Consider the following 19632-nt stretch of genomic DNA (forward strand, 5'->3'; position numbering starts at 1 on the left):
CCCAATGTGACTCAGTGGAAGCCACAAGGGGGTGGTATGGGACCATTTTAAGTTACTGTTTTGCTCATGCGTAGCCTTGTGCCAAACAAAATCTTTACATTCTAGGCTGAAGTTTTATTTCAAAACATTATGTAGTGAGAGCAAACAACCCCCCCCCCGCGCCAGCCCAGCACATTACTTAAACAAACCCACACTATTTTCCCTTACCCAGAGAAGTAAATACGAAGAGCATCACAATGTTGACATGTCCTTTAGCATAATCACAAATCAGAGGCTACTTGACGTTCTTTGATTAGCTGGAGTAAGTTTTCCAGTTTCATTTTTGCGTCCCCCTTTTCCTTTCCTTTCTCTTAACGGAGGATAGTGGCTCCGGGGATGAAACCCTGAAATCTCAAAAGAGTACCGCGTTGTAGAGTTTGCTGTCTTCTAATATAATTTTGACCGAAGGGGTATTAAATCTTCATCATTTTCTCCAACTTTTTATCACACTTGTAGTATAGCTCAATTTTTTCCTGATTAGAAAAGGGATACATCTTTATCACACAATGTATGAATTGCAAAAGAAAAAGTTATCATAATCCTACAACCTAGAGCTAACCAATGGTAACATTTTGCTCAAGGGCTGTACATTATTTTTTAAAAATCTATATCCATTTAGAATTGGTTTTAAAAGTTTGGCTAGTGTTATGTTATTCTGTAGCAGCTTCCCCCCCCCCCCGCATTTAATATAGCATGAATATACCTTATGCTATTAATGTTAATGGCACCTTGGAATTCCACTATAAATGACCAACCATACAGTTAAATAGTGGATGAATAAGTTGTTTCTATCTTTAAAAAAATGCTCTGTTAATTTGGTAAATAAAACATAGTATTCCATCTTCATTTGTATTTGTTTTTTGTGAACTTGAATATTTTCTCATGTGTTTACTGGCCACTTGTATTTCTCTTGAGAATTTTCAGTTTATGTCTTTTGTCCACTTTTCTATGGGCTCTTTATCTTTTTAAAGGAAAGTTAAAATTTTTAGCTTTTTACCTGAGATATATGTCGCATATATTTCTTTCTAGTTTGTTGTTTATTTTTCAATTTTATTAATGGTACAAATGTTTTAAATTGTGAAATTAATCTTTTCTTCTACCCAATATCTGGTTGCATTTTTCACTTTAACTTTTTAGCTTATCTGTAATTTATTTTGGGGTGTGAGATGAATAGAACTCATTCTCTTTCGGTTGTAATCCTTTTTTTCTCATTTCTCTCCATCTTGTATAATAGCCTGAAATTAAATTTGTAAGGATAGCTTCATCTGATGCTCAATTAACTTCTTAAGGCATTGGTTTTCAAACTTTAACTGCATCAGAATCACCAACAGGTCTTGTCAAACTATAGATTTCTGTGCACTAGCTCCAGTTTCTAAATGGGTAAATCTGAGCTGGAGCTGAGTGATGCTGATGTTGTTGGCCCAGGATCACACTTTGAAAGTCACTATCCTAAGGCTTTCCCCACCCAAACCTACACTGGCCAGTAGTGCTTCTCACTATTCCACAGATAGGCTCTAGGTCTTTCTCACCTGTGTGTTTCAGCGTGTTTTTTCCACCTGCAATGTCTTTACCTTGCTTCTGTCTGTAAGATCAAGCTCACAATTTCTCTCTTCTGTGAAATCTTTGATTATCCCCAGCAGAGATCTCTGATCACTCTTCAGAGACTCCACAGTATTTAGGACATTGGTCCACCTATCACCAGAGATACATTTACTGTGAAGGAAACAAAGCTTAAGTTTCAAGTCCCCTCAATTTTATGAACCTCTTCCAAGATGAGGTATTTATAATTTGATATTTTTGTATAATTTTGTATTTAAATAAAATTTTGTATTTATATTCTATATTCTTTTTCTTAACAATTTAATTCCCCCAGTTTGCATAAGCTTCACCTCCTCACAAAAATTGTCTTCACCCCTGTTTATTATATTGTTTCTTTACAGACTTTGAATTGTGGTTTTATTATATTCCAGTCTGCTCCATCTCCCTGCTTAGCAGTGTCTTGTCCCTGCTCAGCAGTGTCTTGTATAGACTCTCATTAATTTTTTAAATAAAATATTCACTGCGGGGGTGCCTAGATGGTGCAGCCGGTTAAGCAACTGACTCTTGGTTTCAGCGCGGACTCTTGGTTTCGGTGCGGGTTGTAGATCTCAGGGTCATGAGATCAAGCCCCGCATGGGGCTCGGGGCTCAGCCCGGAGTCTGCTTGAGATTCTTTCTCCCTCTCTCTCTGACCCTCTCCCCTGCTCTCTCTCTCTCTCTCTCTCAAAAAAAAAAAAATCACTGTGTATGGGGAGGGGGAACAAAAAAATAAAATATTCACTGCATATGTACCTTGGGTCCAGTACTATACTGGGTACTGGGGATACAGTGTGATCAAGATAGATATAGCCCTGCCTTGCTGCTCCTTATAATAGAGTGGGAAAAATAGCCAATTAAACAGCATTAGAATGTAATGACCAAACTTTTATAAAGTAAATACAGAGTGTTATGGGAGCACATGACAGGTGGCCTAGCTTGGTCTAAGGAGGATGGGGCAGGTAAAGAGTCTAGGTATTTAACTTGTTGAATGAATTGGTAAACTCTGTCCTGGCCACTAACTTGCTAACACTAGTGCAGACCCGACTGAGTGAAATACTACTGAGTCAGACATGAGGCAGCCGCATGCCATAGCCTTGAGTCAGAGACCTCACATCCCCAACAGAGACACCTGCACTCCATAATTATGAACCACTCAGACAGCAGAGGTCCTCCAAGCAGCCAGCCCTGTGCTTTCAAAGCCAGCAAATCTAGATCTCGCCAGCTAGTCAGCCCACTCAGACAATGATTCCTTAAAATGGAACAGAGTCTTTTGGCTTTTAAAGACTTACTCCATTTTCCCTTCCTTGACCCTTATCACTTAGAGTCTACCTAGACTCTATTCTGGATCAAGTTCCCTGCTTGGCTATCAAACTTCTTCACTCAGTGCTGAATTTTCAATCGCTATTTATTTTTTCTTTAACTGAATAAACGAATGAATGAATAAAATCTAACGACTTCCTTATTAGAATATTAATAGTAATTTCTACATATATGACACTTTTTATTTTCTAGAGTACTGGTTTTATTTTGAATGAAGGTCAAGTGTTGTATCTGTTTGATAGATTTAGACTTAGACATATATACCTGCAAAGATCTGAAGGCTGAGCCGTGTCAAGGGAGATTGAGATTAATAGATGATGAAAAGGAAGCATTTCCCCAGTAAATAGGTATATTTGTTATTCCTAGGAAGAAAACGAATTGGTTGTTTAGGTTTGTGGAAGGCATTACTGCTGTTGCACAATATCCAATTTCTGGTGCTCTGCTTTCAGGCATACAGAGGATTATACTCCCTGTCCTGTTTGAAGTCAGGTAGAGTCACATGACTTGTGTGGGCCATGAAAATGCCTGTACAAGTGTCATGTGTGACTTCTAGGTGGAGGCATTTCATTTCCAGCTCTTGCTTCTCTAGCCCTCCCTTCTCTGTGTGGAGAACTGTCAGCATCCATAGCAACCTGACATGAACAAGAAACATACTAAAGCCATTAAGAAAAGAAAAAAGATTTAAGGAGGAACATCATAACGAGTGCAGGTCTTGATTTTTCTGCCTTTTGCAGATGTAAAATCCCTTTGTTTAAGAATTTTTAGGAGACGAGTTAAGATGGCAGAGTATAGTAGGAGGACCCTGTGCTTGCCTCCTCCCTCAAACACACCTAGATAAATATCAGATCATTCTGAATATCCAAGAAATCAATCTGAGAACTAAACAGAACAAATTGCACAACTAGAGGGAGAGAAGAGACCACATTGTGGAAGGTAGGAGGTGTGGAGACATGATTTGGGGTAGAAAAGGTTTGAGGGTGCTACAGAAGGGAGGGAGCCCTGATCATGGAGAGAGGAGAGAAAGCCGGGGTGGGGGGAGAGTATACAGGGGATCGCACAAGGAAAGTGCTTTCCCAAAGCCATGGACTGGGAAAACGAGAAGGGCTGATTATCGTGAATTTTAACAACTAGTGGAGCTCAAAGACTGGAGTTTTAGAAGTCCATGCCATGGCTGGTGTTGAGCTTGTCGGGCAGTGCAGTGCTCCTGTGGAGAAGGAGGGCAGGGGCCTGGGAGCAGACAGCCATAATCTGAGGATCCCCGGGGGCACACTGAGAGAGATGGTTACCCCTTGGAGTGCATCGAGGAGAGGTGGCATTGCTTCTCAGAGACAAAAGAGCTGGCAGGCACCATTGTGCTCCCCTGCCCCTTAGGCACAGGGGCAGAGACTCCTGCTGAGGACAGCTAACCTGGACTTAGGCACTTTACTCTAGACTATAAGCTCCTGCATGTTGGTGCAACTGCTCTTCTGGGACAAACCAGCACCAGCCAGAGTGTGGGGAGACCCTCCACCAGAGGACCAGGACAGGTCCACAGCACACCCCTGATGTTTGGAGTTTTGAAACTCAGCTGGCATGCCTGAGATAAAACACAGGGGCACTGCACTGCCAGGTGGGCAGATGGCCTGGACACAGGGTGAAGGCAGGGATGTGAGGGATGCCTGGGACAAATCAGGAGTGATTGTTTGCTCTTCTGTGAGCGCTTCCCAGAGAGTGGGCATGAATTCCCCTCTCTAGGGAGGAGGGAGAAGACTGGTGCCATTTTTCTCCCCCACCCATCAGCACAGACAGACTTCAGCTAGAGTACAGTGTTCACAGTAGGGGCCTGAGCTGCTTACACTGAGCTCCACCCTTCTGTGCTCTGCAGGTTCTTTTTTAGTAGCACAAGTGTGCCTGAGAGCCAGAGCAGCAGTGGGCCCCTTCCCCCAGAAGACCAGCACAAGCTCCCCTCATGCTCCAAGTCTACTGATCATAGAGCGCTGCAAAGCTTCAACTAGTGGAAATAGGATCAGGCCTCTTTTGACAAGCAGGTCAGGGCACACCTAGTTAAAACTCACCACACAGTGGACAAGGTCCAAACACTCCCCACTGCAGGCAAGGAGAAACTCACAGCAGACTGACCTGAGGGATAGAGCAGCCAAAACACAGAGGCAGAGTGCACACAGCATATACCAGAGACACTTCCTGAAGGGGAGGCCCTGGACAGTATATGACTTCTTCTTAATAAAGCCATTACTCTCAGGAGCAAGAAACATAACAGGCTTTCCTAATACACAGAAGACAGAGACCTAGACAAAATGCTAAGGTGGAGGAATTCATCCTAAAAGAAAGAACAAGAGGGGCACCTGGGTGGCTTAGTTGGTTAAGTGATTGCCTTTGCCTCAGGTCATGATCCCGTTGTCCTGGGATCGAGTCCCACATTGGGCTTCTGGCTCAGCAGGGAGCCTGCTTCTCCCTCTGACCCTTTCCCCTCTCATGCTGTTTATCTCTCTCTCTCAAATAACTCAATAAAATCTTAAAAAAAAAAAGAACAAGAAAAGGTCATGGCCAAGGATCTAACAAAAAACAGATATAAGTAATATGTGTAATCCAGAACTTAAAACTAACAATCATAACTATATTAGCTGAGCTTGAGAAAAGCATAGAAGACACCAGGGAGTCCCTTACTGCAGAGATAAAAGACCTAAAAAGTAATCAGGCCAAAATAAAAAATGCTATAACCAAGATGCAAAACTGACTGAATGTAATGACCACAAGGATGGAAGGAGTGGAGGAATGAATAAGGGATATAGAAGATAAAATTATGGAAAATAATGGAGCTGAAAAGAAGACGGAAAGAAAAATACTGGATCATGAATGTAGACTTAGGGAACTCAGTGACACCATAAAGCATAATAACATTTGTATCATAGGGGTCCCAGAAGAAGAGCAGAGGGGAGAGGGGCGGAAGGTTTATTTGAGCAAATTATAGTCAAAAACGTCCTTAATCTAGGGAAGGAAACAGACTTCCAAGTCCAGGAGGCACAGAGAACTCCCATCAAAATGAACAAAAGCAAGCCAACACCAAGATATATTGTAGTAAAATTTGCAAAATATAGAATTAAGGAAAAAATACTAAAATTGGCAGGGGAGAAGAAATCCCTAAGTAACAAAGGAAGACAACTAAGGTTAGCAGCAGATTTTCCCACAGAAACTTGGCAGGCCAGAAGATAGTGGCATGATATAGTCAACATGCTGAGTGGGAAAAATCTGCAACCAAGAATACTCTATCCTGCAAGGCTGTCTGTCATTCAGCATAGAAGGAGAAATAAAGAGTTTCCCAAATAAACAAAAACTAAAGGAGTTTGTGACCACTAAACCAACCCTACAAGAAATATTAAAGGGACTCTTTGAGTGGGAAAGAAAGACCAAAAGCAGCAAAGACTAGACTGGAACAGAGAAAATCTCCAGAAACAGTGACTTAAGTAACACTTTAACACTAAATTCATATCTATCAATTATCACTCTGAATGTAAATGGAATAATGCTCCAATCAAAAGACACAGGGTATCCAAATGGATTAAAAAAAAAAAAAAAGACCTATCTATATGCTGCCTACAAGAGACTCATTTCAGACCTAAAGACACCTGCAGATTGAAAGTGAGAGGATAGAGAAAGATTTGTCATGCTAATGGACATCAAAGGAAAGCTGGAGTAGCCATACTTCTATCAGACAAACTAGATTTTATTTTTTTTAAAGATTTTATTTATTTGTCAGAGAGAGAGAGAGAGAGAGCACAAGCAGGGGGAGCAGCAGGCAGAGGGAGAAGCAGGCTCCCCGCTGAGCAAGGGATCCGGATGTGGGACTCGATCCCAGGACCCTGGGATCATGACCTGAGCCAAAGGCAGACGCTTAACCAACTGAGCCACCCAGGCATCCCGAAACTAGATTTTAAACCAAGGATTGTAACAAGGGTTGAAGAAGGGCACTGTATCATAGTAAAGAGGTCTATCCAACAAGAAGATCTAAGAATTATAAATATTTATGCCCCCAACTTGGGAGCAGCCAAATATATAAAACAATTAATAATGAACATAAACTCATTGATAATAATACAATGATAGTAGGGGACATTAACAATCCACTTACATCAATAGATCATCTAAGCAGGAAATTGACAAGGAAACAATGGCTTTGAATGACACACTGGACCAGATGGACTTAACAGATACATTCAGAATATTTCATCCTAAAGCAGCAGAGTACACATTCTTTTTGAGTACACATGGGACATTCTCTAGAATAGATCACATACTGAGTCACAAATCAGGCCTCAACAAATACAAAAAGATTGAGATCACACCATTCATATTTTCTGACCACAACACTATGAAACTTGAAGTCAACAACAAGAAAAGATTTGGAAAGACCACAAATACATGGAGGGTAAAGAACATCCTACTAAAGAATGAATGGGTTAACCAGGAAATTAAAGAATAAATAAAACAAATACATAGAAGCAAATGAAAATGAAAACATGACAGTTCAAAACCTTTGGGATGCAGCAAAAGTGGGCATAAGAGGGAAGTATATAGCAGTACAGGCCTTCTTAAAAGGAAAGAAAAGTCTCAAATGCACAACCTAATCTTACACCTGAAGGAGCTGGAAAAACAACAAATGAAGCCTGAAGTCAGCTGGAGAAGGGAAATAATAAAGACTAGAGCAGAAATAAATGATATAGATACACCACCCCCCAGTAGAACAAATGAATGAAACCAGGAGCTGGTTCTTTGAATTAATAAAATTTATAAACCCCTAGCCAGACTTATCAAAAAGTGAAGAGAAGGGATCCAAATAAATAAAATCATGAATAATAGAGGAGAAATCACACCACCACAGAAATATGAACAATTATAAGAGAATATTATGAAAAATTATATGCCAATAGATTGGGCAATCTGGAAGAAATGAATAAATTCCTAGAAATATATAAACTACCAAAACTGAAACAGGAGGAAAATTTGAACAGACCGAAAACCAGCAAAGAAACTGAATCAGTAATCAAAAATCTCCCAACAAACAAAAGTCCAGGCCGACGGCTTCCCAGGGGAATTCTACCAAACATTTAAAGAAGAGAAAATACCCATTCTTTTCAAGCTGTTCCAAAAAATAGAACTGAAAGGAAAACTTCCAAACTCATTCTACGAGGCCAGCATTACCTCGATTCCAAAACCAGATAAAGACCTCACTAAAAAGAATTATTGGCCAATATCCCTGATGAACATGATGCAAAAATTCTCAACAAAATACTAGCAAATCAAATCCAACAGTACATTAAAAGAATCATTCACCACAATTAAGTGAGATTTATTCCTGGGCTGCAAGTGTGGCTCAATATTCACAAATCAAGCAATGTGATATACCACATTAATAAAATAAAGGGTAAGAACCACATGATCCTCTCAATAGATGCAGAAAAAGCATTTGACAAAGTACAGCATCTGTTCTTGATAAAAACCCTCAGCAAAGTAGGGATAAAGGGAACATACCTTAGTAACCCAAATACGAAAGACCCAAGCTAATATCATCCTCAATGGGGAAAAACAGAGCTTTTCCTCTATGGTCAGAAAAAAGGGATGTCCACTCTTCACCGCTATTATTTAACATAGTACTGGAAGTCCTAGCTTCAACAATCAGACAACAGAAATAAATAAAAGGCATCCAAATTGGCAAGGAAGAAGTCAAACTTTCACTATCCACAAACATGATACTCTATGTAGAAAACCTGAAAGACTCCACCAAAAAATTGCTAGAACTAATACATGAATTCACCAAAGTCACAGGATACAAAATTAATGTACAGACATCTGTTGCATTTCTATACACCAATAATGAAGCAGCAGAAAGAGAAATCGAGGAATGATCCCATTTGCAATTGCACCCAAACCCATAAGATACCTAGGAATAAACCTAACCAAAAAGATAAAAGATCTGTATGCTGAAAACTATAGAACACTTAGGAAAGAAATTGAAAATGACACAAAGAAATGGAAAAACATTCCATGCTGATGGATTGGAAGAACAAATATTGTTAAAATGTCTATACTACCCAAAGCAATCTACACATTTAATGCAATCCTTATCAAAATACCACCAGCATTTTTTACAGAGCTAGAACAAACAATCCTAAAATTTGTATGGAATCACAAAAGACTCTGAATAGCAATCTTGCAAAAGAAAAGCAAAGCTGGAGGCATCATGATTCCCGGCTTCAGGCTATGTTACAAAGCTGTAGTGATCAAGACAGTATGGTACGTGCACAAAAATAGACGCACAGATCAATGGAACAGAAAGGAAAACATAGAAAACCCAGAAATGGACCCACAACTGTGTAGTTTACTAATCTTTAACAAGGTAGGAAAGAATATCCAGTGGGAAAAAGTCTCTTTAACAAATGGTGTTGGGAAACCTGGACAGTCACGTGCAGAAGAATGAAACTGGACCACTTTCTTATACCATACACAAAAATAAATTCAAAATGGATGAAAGGCCTAAATGTGAGACAGGAAACCATCAAAATCCTAGAGGAGAACACAGGCAGCAACATCTTTGACCTTAGCCGTAGCAACTTTTTACTAGACATGTCTCTGGAGGCAAGGGAAACAAAAGCAAAAATGAACTTGGGACATCATCAAAATAAAAAGTTTTGCACAGTGAAGGAAACAATCCACAAAACAAAAGGCAACCTTCAGAATGGGAGAAGATATTTGCAAATGACATGTGTGATTAAGGGTTAGTATCCAAAACACATAAAGAACTTATCACATTCAACACCCCAAAAAGAAGTAATCCAGTTAAGAAATGGGCAGAAGACGTGAATAGACATTTTTCCAAAGAAGACATACAGATGGCTAACAGACACATGAAAAAATGCCCAACATCACTCATCATCAGGGAAATACAAATCAAAACTACAGTGAGATACCACCTTACACCTGTCAGAATGGATAAAATTTACAACACAGGAAACAACAGATGCTTGGGAGAATGTGGAGAAAGGGGACCCTTTTACACTCTTAGTGGGGATGCAAACTGGTGCAGCCACTATGGAAAACAGTATGGAGATTCCTCAAAAAGTTAAAAATAGAACTGACCTACAACCCAGCAATTGCACTACTAGGTATTTACCCAAAGGATACAAAAATACTGATTCAAAGGGATATATGCACCCTGATGTTTATAGCAGCATTATTTACAATAGCCAAATTATGGAAAGAGCCCAAATGTCCATTGACTGATGAATGGATAAAGAAAAGATGGTATATGTACACACTCGGCCATAAAAGAGTGAAATCTGGCCATTTGCAATGACATGGATGGAGCTAGAGTGTATTATGCTAAGTGAAATAAGTCAGAGAAAGACAGATACCATATGATTTCACTCATACATGGAATTCAAGAAACAAACAGATGAATATAGAGGAAAGGAAAGAAAGAGAGGGAGGCAAATCATAAGAGACTCTTTTTTAAATTTTTTTAAAAGATTTTATTTATTTGTTTGACAGAGAGAGAGAACAAGCCGGGGGAGCAGCAGAGGGAGAGAGAGAAGGAAGCCCCCCCGCTGAGCAAGGAGCCCGACATGGGGCTCGATCCCAGGACCCTGGGATCATGACCTGAGCCAGAGGCAGACACTTAACTGACTGAGCCACCCAGGTGCCCCCATAAGAGACTTTTATCTATAGAGAACAAACTGAGGGTTGATGGAGGGGGGTGGGTGGGGGATGAGTTAAAATGGGTGATGGGTATTAAGGAGGCACTTGCTGTGTTGAGCACTGGGTGTTATGTGTAAGTGATGATTCACTAAATTCTACTCCTGAAGCTAATATTACACTGTATGTTAAATAACTAGAATTTAACTAAAAACTTGAAACCTTAAAAACATAATTTTTAAAGGGATGTATATCATTGATTTGCTCATAAAAATTATAAGGTTTGGTATATTTAAAGGGTAGTTTATTTGGAGGAGAATATCACTTAAATTTATTTTTCCATTTTTACTCTGCATGCTCTTTGGGTATTTTTCATAGCTTTTATAAACTTTTTTAAACATACCATAGAGAGAATAATAAATGAACCCTCATATACGCAGCATCCCATTTTCAATAATTATCAAGCCATACTTTACTTGCTTTCTCTTTTCTCTTTTTCCTTTTGCCCTCCCACCCTCCCTTAATTCCTTTTATCCTTTTCTCTCTTGTCTCGAGCATTTCAAGAAGATCACAGGTCATTTCACTTCCACATAATTCTCTATAGAATATGGACATTTTCTTACACGAACATGATGTCATTTTCACACCTAACAAGAAAGAACATTAATTCCTCACTATCATCAAAAACACACATTTCTGTCTACTGTATATCATTTTTCAGTTGGTTTGTTCAAAAACAAGATCCAGACAAAGTCCTTAATGAAAACTAGTTGTCATGTCTCTTTAGTCTCAGTTAAGCTAGAGAATTTCCTTCCCACATGTTTCATATCATTAATTTATGAAAGATGAATTTATGTTTTTTACTTTCATATATTCAAAATTTGTTACAAAAAAATTCCAAAAATTTGCACTTTAAGGAATCTTTTCTGCTCTTAGTCTTTACCAGTTTACAAAAAGCAGGCAGAGTTTCAAAACAAAATAACCAGCCTTGTGGTGAGGGAGGTGTTGGGAGAGAGGGAAATTACTCTGTTTTTATTAATTTATTTGGCTTCATGATATTAAGCAGATTCAGAAATCTCATTTTCCAAGGAGAAACTAAACATTATTGGGTGCAACATACATAATTCAGTCCCATTTTCCCAGCTTATCACTACTAACACTTCTTGCTTCTTTGGCTGCTTCATTTTTATCTCTGTAAGGACCTTTGAAAATGAAAGGTTAAATGGAAATCAAGATAAATTGAGACTGAGATTTTCAGTTCCCTATCTTGCCTTCTCCCTTATGAATGAAATCCTGACTTGACGTAAGGCTGAACTGTGTTTTTCAGACTTCCTTGAAGACAGAGGTAGTATTAAAATACATCTGGCCTATGAGAAGTGGGTAGAGGTGGTTGTGAGGAGAAACAAGGAAAGCTTTTAAAAAATGGAGACAAAATGGTTCACAGAGAAAGAAATAGAAATGGCCTTTAAACATATGAAAAAAATGCTCAAGTTAATTCATAACAATATAAATACAAATTAAAACTACCTTGAGCTATCATTTCTCACTGTGAGATTGGCATAAATCCAAACATTTGCAAGTAAACTCTTTTGTAGAGGTTTGTAAGGAAACAGGCAATTTCATGAATACAAAATGATACAACACCTGGGGGAAGACCTGGACAATATTAGCAAAATTACAAAAATTTGCCATTCAATTGATGAGTTCCACTTCTAGAAATTTACCCTTAAAACATACCAGCACAACTATGAAGTCACATATGCACGAAATTTGTGTGTGTGTGTGTGTGTGTGTGTGTTAGCTTTTTCCTGAGTTTCTTAAGTCATATTTGATTATTGAAGCAAAAATCATAACATTATCTAATGTGGTACGCATTGTATGTAAAGGAAATACATAAGATTACTATATTTAAAAAGTGGAGAGGGTAAAGGGACCCGAATGAAATATGGTTTCTACGTTTCCCTCAAAGTGGTAAAACATTCATACCAGTAGTCTATGGTAATTTGCATATGTATATTCTAATACACAAACACGAAGAAAACCATACAATGCAATATACTAAAAAAATTTTCAAATAAATCAAGATGAAATTCTATGTGTCCAAATAATCCATAGGAAGGTAGGAAAAGAGAAACACAGGAATGAGAAACAGAGGAAACAGACCCTAGATGTCCGTCAACAGATGAATGGATAAAGAAGATGTGGTACACACACACACACACACACACACACACACACACACACACACACACACACAGAGGAATATTATGCAGCCATCAAAAATGCAACCTTGCCATTTGCAACAAAATGGTTGGAACTAGAGGGTTATGCCAAACTAAGTCAATCAGAGAAAGACAATTATCATATGATCTCACTGATATGTGGAATTTGAGAAACAAGACAGAGGATCATAGGGGAAGGGAGGGAAAAATGAAACAAGACGAAACCAGAGAGGGAGACAAACCATAAGAGACTCTTAATCTCAGGAAACAAACTGAGGGTTGCTGGAGTGGAGGGGGGGTGGGAGGGATGGGGTGGCTGGGTGATGGACACTGGGGAGTGTATGTGCTATGGTGAGCACTGTGAATTGTGTAAGACTGATGAATCACAGACCTGTACCTCTGAAACAAATAATACATTATCTGTTAATAATAAAAAATAAATAAAAACAAAATGTAAACTCCCGAAAAAAATAAATGTGGGTGGTTTAAAAAAAATAGAAATATCATTAAAAGACTGGTAGTATGGCTTCAAATTGTTTTTGATCATGGGGAGTGGGACGATGGGCAAAATGGGTGAAGGGGAGTGGGAGATACAGGCTTCTGGTTATGGAGTGAATAAGGCACAGGACTAAAAGGCACAGCATAGGAAGTACAGTGAGTGGTACTGTGATAGTGTTGCATGGTGACAGATGGGAGCTATACTTATGGTGAACATAGCACACTGCAAAGAGAAGTTGAATCACTATGTTGTACACCTGAAACTAACGTAACATTGTGTGTTAACTACACTAAAATAAAATAAAATTTGATCCAACGATATGCTGCTTATAAGAAACTTACTTCAAATTCAATGGCATAAGTATAGGTTGAAAACGAAAGAGAAAGTAAAATGGCCAAAAATATTTATTTGATTTTTTTATAAGCTTTTGCTAACATTATTTAGTGACATTTCTTTCCAAATTTGTGTGGGGAGAGCAAATTCAAAATTATTTTTATTTTCTGCCAAAGACCTTGATCCATTCTTAAATCTTTTTTTTCCAGCTTTATTGAGATACAATTGACATATAATATTGTGTAACTTGAATGTGTACAAGATGATGATTTGCTGTATGTATATATCACAAAATGGTCACCACAATAAAGTCAGCTAACACATCTATCACTTCACATAGTTACCTTTTTTTTTTGCATGTGTAGTGAGAATTTTTAAGATCTACTCTTTTAGCGACTTTCAAGTATACAATATAGTATTGTTTTTTTTTAAGATTTTATTTATTTATTTGAGAGAGAGAGAATGAGAGATAGAGAGGACGAGAGGGAAGAGGGTCAGAGGGAGAAGTAGACTCCCCGCTGAGCAGGGAGCCCAATGTGGGACTTGATCCCGGGACTCCAGGATCATGACCTGAGCCGAAGGCAATCGCTTAACCAACTGAGCCATCCAGGCGCCCTACAATATAGTATTGTTAACTGTAGTCACCATGCTGAACATTAGGTCCCCGGAACTTATTTATCTTATAAGTGAAAGTTTGTACCCTTTGACCAACTTCACTACTTCCCTCACTACTTCCCCACTGGTCCCTGAAAGCATCAGTTTATTCTCTGTGTCTATGAGTTTGGTTTTTTTAGATTCCATATATAAGTGAGATCATATAGTATTTGTCTTTCTCTGTCTGACTTAATTTACTTCATATAACACACTCAAAGTTCATCCCTGTTGTTGCAAATAGCAGGATTTCCTTCTTTTTTATGGCTGAATAATTCTTTATTCATCATCCATGGATGGACTCTTCAGTTGTTTCCATGTCTTAGCTATTGTAAATAATGCTGCAGTGCACATGGTAGTGCAAATATCTCTTCAAGATAGTGATTTCACTTCCTTCAGATATATATACACAGAAGTGGAATTGTTGGATGAAATGATAGTTCTATTTTAAACTTTTTGAGGAACCTCCATAGTGTTTTCTGTAGTGGCTGCACCAATTTACATTCCCATGAGCAGTGTACAAGTGTTCCCATTTTTCTACATACATGTAGCCCTTGTTATGTTTTTTGGATAATAGTTATTCTAACATGTGCAAGGTTATAGCTCTTTGTGGTTTTGATTTACATGTCCCTGGTGATTAGTGATATCGAGCACCTTTAATGTACCTGTTGGCCATTGTATAACTTTTTTTTTTTTGGAAAAATGCCTATTCACATCTTTTGCCCATTTTTAAATCAGATTATTTGTTTTTTTTGTTATTGAGATGAATTCTGTATATATTTTGGATATTAACCCTTAAGATAGAAGGGTTTGCAAAGATTTTCTCATATTTCTTACGTTTCCTTTTCATTTCATTGTTTCTTTTGCTCTGCAGAAATGTTTTAGTTTGATGTATTCCCAGTTGTTTATTTTTGCTTTCATTGCTTAGCTTTTGGTGTCATATAAAAAAAATCATTGCTAAGACAATATCAAAGAGCTTGTTAAGGCAAGTTTCATTCTTTTTCATGGCTGAATAATACTCCATTATATGTGTGTGTGTGTGTGTGTGTGTGTGTGTGTGTGTGTATACACACACACACATATATATAAACACACATCTATATATATACCACATTTTTTTTTAAAGATTTTATTTGTTTATTTGACAGAGACACAGCAAGAGAGGGAACACAAGCAGGGGGAGTGAGAAAGGGAGAAGCAGGCTTCCTGCCGAGCAGGGAGCCCCATGTGGGACTCGATCCCAGGACCCTGGGATCATGACCTGAGCCGAAGGCAGACGCTTAACAACTGAGCCACCCAGGCGCCCAATATACCACATCTTCTTTATCCATTCATCAATCAATGGATATTTGGGCTGCTTCCATATCTTGGTTATTGTAAATAATGTTGCTGTAAAAATAGGGGTGCATGTAGTCTTTGAATTACTGTTCTTATATTCTTTGGGTAAACATCTAGTATGCAACTGCTAGATCACAAGGTAGTTCTACTATTAACTTTTTGAGGAATCTCCATACTGTTTTCCACAGTAGCTGTAGCAGTTTGCATTCCCACCAATAGTGCATGAAGGTTCCTTTTTCTCCATATCCTTGTTGATACCTGTTGTTTCCTGGGTTGTTGGTGTTGGGCATTCTGACAGGTGTGAGGTGATATCTCATTGTAGTTTTGATTTGCATTTCCCTGATGATAAGTGATGCTGAGCATCTTTTCATGTGTCTGTTGGCCATCTGGTTGTTTTCTTTGGAGAAATGTCTGTTCATGTCTTCTGCCCATTTTTTAATTGGATTATTTGTTTTTTGGGTGGTGAGTTTTATGAGTTCTTTATATGCCAGTAACTGTTTTGATTACTATAGCTTTGTAATATAGTTTAAAATCAGCATAATGCCTCCAGCTTTGTTCTTTTCTCTGAAGATTGCTTTGACTATTCAAGGTCTTCTATGGTTCCATACAAATTTAAGATTGTTTTTTCTACTTCTGTAAAAAAAAAAAAAGTCATTGGAATTTTCATAAGGATTGCATTGACTCTATAGACACAATAGATGATTTTGGCAGTATAGACATTTTAACAACATTCTTCTAGTTCATGACCATGGGATATTTTTCCATTTATTTGTATCTTCTTTGATTCTTTTCATCAATGCCTTATAGTTTTCAGTGTTTAGATTTTTCACCTCCTTGGTTAAGTTTATTACTAAGTATTTTATTATTTTTGATGCTATTGTGGATGGGATTATTTTATTTTTCAGGTTGTTCACTGTTAGTGTATAGTCTGGCTAAATGCCAATTTTTTAAAAAGATTTTATTTATTCATTCAAGACACAGAGATACAGAGAGAGAAAGAGCATGAGCAGGGGGAGAGGCAGAGGGAGAGGGAGAAGCAGGCTCCCCGCCAAGCCAGGAACCAGACGTGGGCCTTGATCCCAGGACCCTGGGATCATGACCTGAGCCGAAGGCAGATGCTTAACCATCTGAGCCACCCAGGCACTCCCTAAATGTCAATTTTATCTTTTCAAAGAACCAACTCTTTTTTTTTTTAAGATTTTATTTATTTATTCATGAGAGACAGAGTGAGAGAGAGAGAAGCAGAGGGAGAAGCAGGCTCCCAAGGAGCAGGGAGCCCGATGTGGGACTCGATCCCAGGACCCTGGGATCACGACCTGAGCCGAAGGCAGACGCTTAACCATCTGAGCCACCCAGGCGCCCTCAAAGAACCAACTCTTAAGTCTTGTTAATCTTTTCTATTATTTTCTTATTCTCTATTTCATTTATTTCTGCTCCAATATTTATTATTTCATTCCTTCTGCTAATTTTGGGCTTAGTTTGTTCTTTTTGTAGTTTCTTGAGGTGTAATGTCAGGTTGTTTGAGATCTTTCTTTTCCTTAATGTAGGCATTTATAGCTATAAACTTTCCTCTTAGACCTGCTTTTGTGGCATCCTGTAATTTTTGGTATGTTGTGTTTCCATTTTTGTCTCAAGATATTTTTTGATCTCTTTTGGTTTCTTCTTTGATCCATTGATTATTCAGGAATGTGTTGTTTAATATCAACATATTTGTTAATTTCCCAACTTTTCTCTTTACTGATTTCTAGTTTCATACTATTGTGGTCAGAAAAGAGACTTCAGGGGCACCTGGGTGGCTCAGTCGTTAAGCATCTGCCTTCAGCTCTGGTCATGGTCCCGGGGTCCTGGGATCGAGCCACGCATCAGGTTTCCTGCTTCTCCCTCTCCCACTCCCTCTCTCTCTGTGTCTCTCTCTGTCAAATAAATAAAAAAAATCTTTAAAAAAAAGAAAAAGGAAAGAGACTTCATATAATTTTTATCTTCTTGTATTTGTTGAGACTTGTTTTGTGACCTAACATATGATCTATCCTAGAAAATGTCCTGTACTTGGGAAGAATGTGTATCCTGCTGCTGTTGGAAAGAATGTTCTGTATATGTCTGCTAGGTCCATTTGGTATATGATGCTGTTCAAATCTGCAGTTTCCTTTTTGATTCTGTGGATGATGATCTATCCTTTGTTGAGAGTGGGGTGCTAAAGTTCCATCTATTACTGCATTGCTGTTTATTTCTCATTTTTTTTTCAGTTAGTATTTGCTTTATATATTTAGGGGCTTTGATGTTGGGTGCAAGAATATTTACAATTGTTATACCTTCTTCAGGAATTGACCCCTTTATCATTTATAATGACCATCTTGTCTCTTTTGACCATTTTTAACTTAAGGTCTATTTTAGCTGAAGTCTGTTCCTTCTTTCTTTGGTTAATATTTGCTTGGAATATCTTTTTCCATCCCTTTACTCTCAGCCTACATATGTCCTTAAAGCTAAAATGAATCTCTTGTAGGCAGCATATCATTGGATCTAATTTTTTTTATTTTCTAAAAGTTTATTTATTTGAGAGAGACAGAGCATGAGCGGGGGCTGCAGGGAGGGGCAGAGGCGGAGGGAGAAGAAAACTCCCCACTGAGCAGGGAGCCAAATATAGGGTTTGATCCCAGGACCCTGAGAACATGACCTGAGCCAAAGGCAGACACTTAACCGACTAAGCCACCCAGGCACCTCTGGATCTAATTTTTTTAATCCACTCATCCATTTTATGTCTTTTTAGAGAATTTAATCTGTTTATGCTAAAATAATTACTGAAAGATAAGGACTTGCTATTTCCATTTTGTTAATTGTTTTCTGGTTGTTTTGTAGATCCTTTGTTCATTGCTTCCTTTCTTCTGTCTGTCTTTGTGATTTGATGAGTTTTGGTGGCAATATGCTTTTACTTCCTTGTCACAGTCTTTTGTGTATCTATGACAAATTTTTCCTTTGTGGTTACCATGAGGCTTACATAAACTATCATACAGTTATAACATCCTCTTTTAACCTGGTAGCAATTATTTATAGAATGAATATTAAGTGCCTGTGTTTATGCTACTCACTGGGGAATACAAAGTTGAATAAAAGCAAGCCCCTACCCATGAAAACCTGGTAGTCTTTGGGGCTAGACAAATGTTTTCTGGGCTGGGGAGTATAGGGTAGAAAGGGCTTCTTGGAAGATTAGCAGGAATCAGCCTTGTGGTAAAGAGGGGAGAATTTGTTGGCCAGAGGGAATGCATATACAAAGGAAATGAGAAACATGTTTTGGCATTTCTGGAAGAAAAGGTTAAATTTGAAGGTGGATGTGTTTTTAGACTGGATGGACACGGACCAGATATGGGAGGGTTTTGTTTGTCTTACCAAGAAGTTTTTATGCTGTAGCCAATAGGAACATATTGATAAATGGTAGCATATATATCAGGTTTGTATTTTAGCAAGAACAGCATGGAAGAGGGGGTGCTTCCCTAGAGATAGAGAGAAAAGTTAGAAGCTATTGCATCGTTCTAAGTGACAGATGATAAAGACTTTGAAACGGGGCAGGAGCACTGGGGACAGAGGAACAGAACAAATTCAAGATGTGTATAGGAGGTAAAATTGTCAGGACTTGGTGACAATAGGATGTTTAGAAGTGAGGAAGAGGGAACAGTGTAGACAGAATTCCCAGTGTAACTGCCTTGTGTAACTGATGGAATGGTAGATTAAATGGCATAAGCAAGGGGGAGGCGAGCAAGCCTGGTGGCAAAAGAGAATGAATTAAGTTTTGGTCTGGCTCAATGAGACATATAGTTGGAGTTTGGTCGGCAGGTCTAACACTTTGTGGAAGGACTGGGTCTGAAGATATGCACATATGGTCAGGACTCAACGCCATGGTTTACATGCCCAGCGTGGGAGATGCTAGGTCAAATTTGTTCATTCACTGATTCCTGTTTCAGTATATTTTCCTCCT

This window comes from Eumetopias jubatus, unplaced genomic scaffold (assembly GCF_037043125.1).
Source record: "Eumetopias jubatus isolate StellerSeaLion01/CBP00866 unplaced genomic scaffold, mEumJub1_p1.0 scaffold_1, whole genome shotgun sequence".
Lineage (NCBI taxonomy): Eukaryota > Metazoa > Chordata > Mammalia > Carnivora > Otariidae > Eumetopias > Eumetopias jubatus.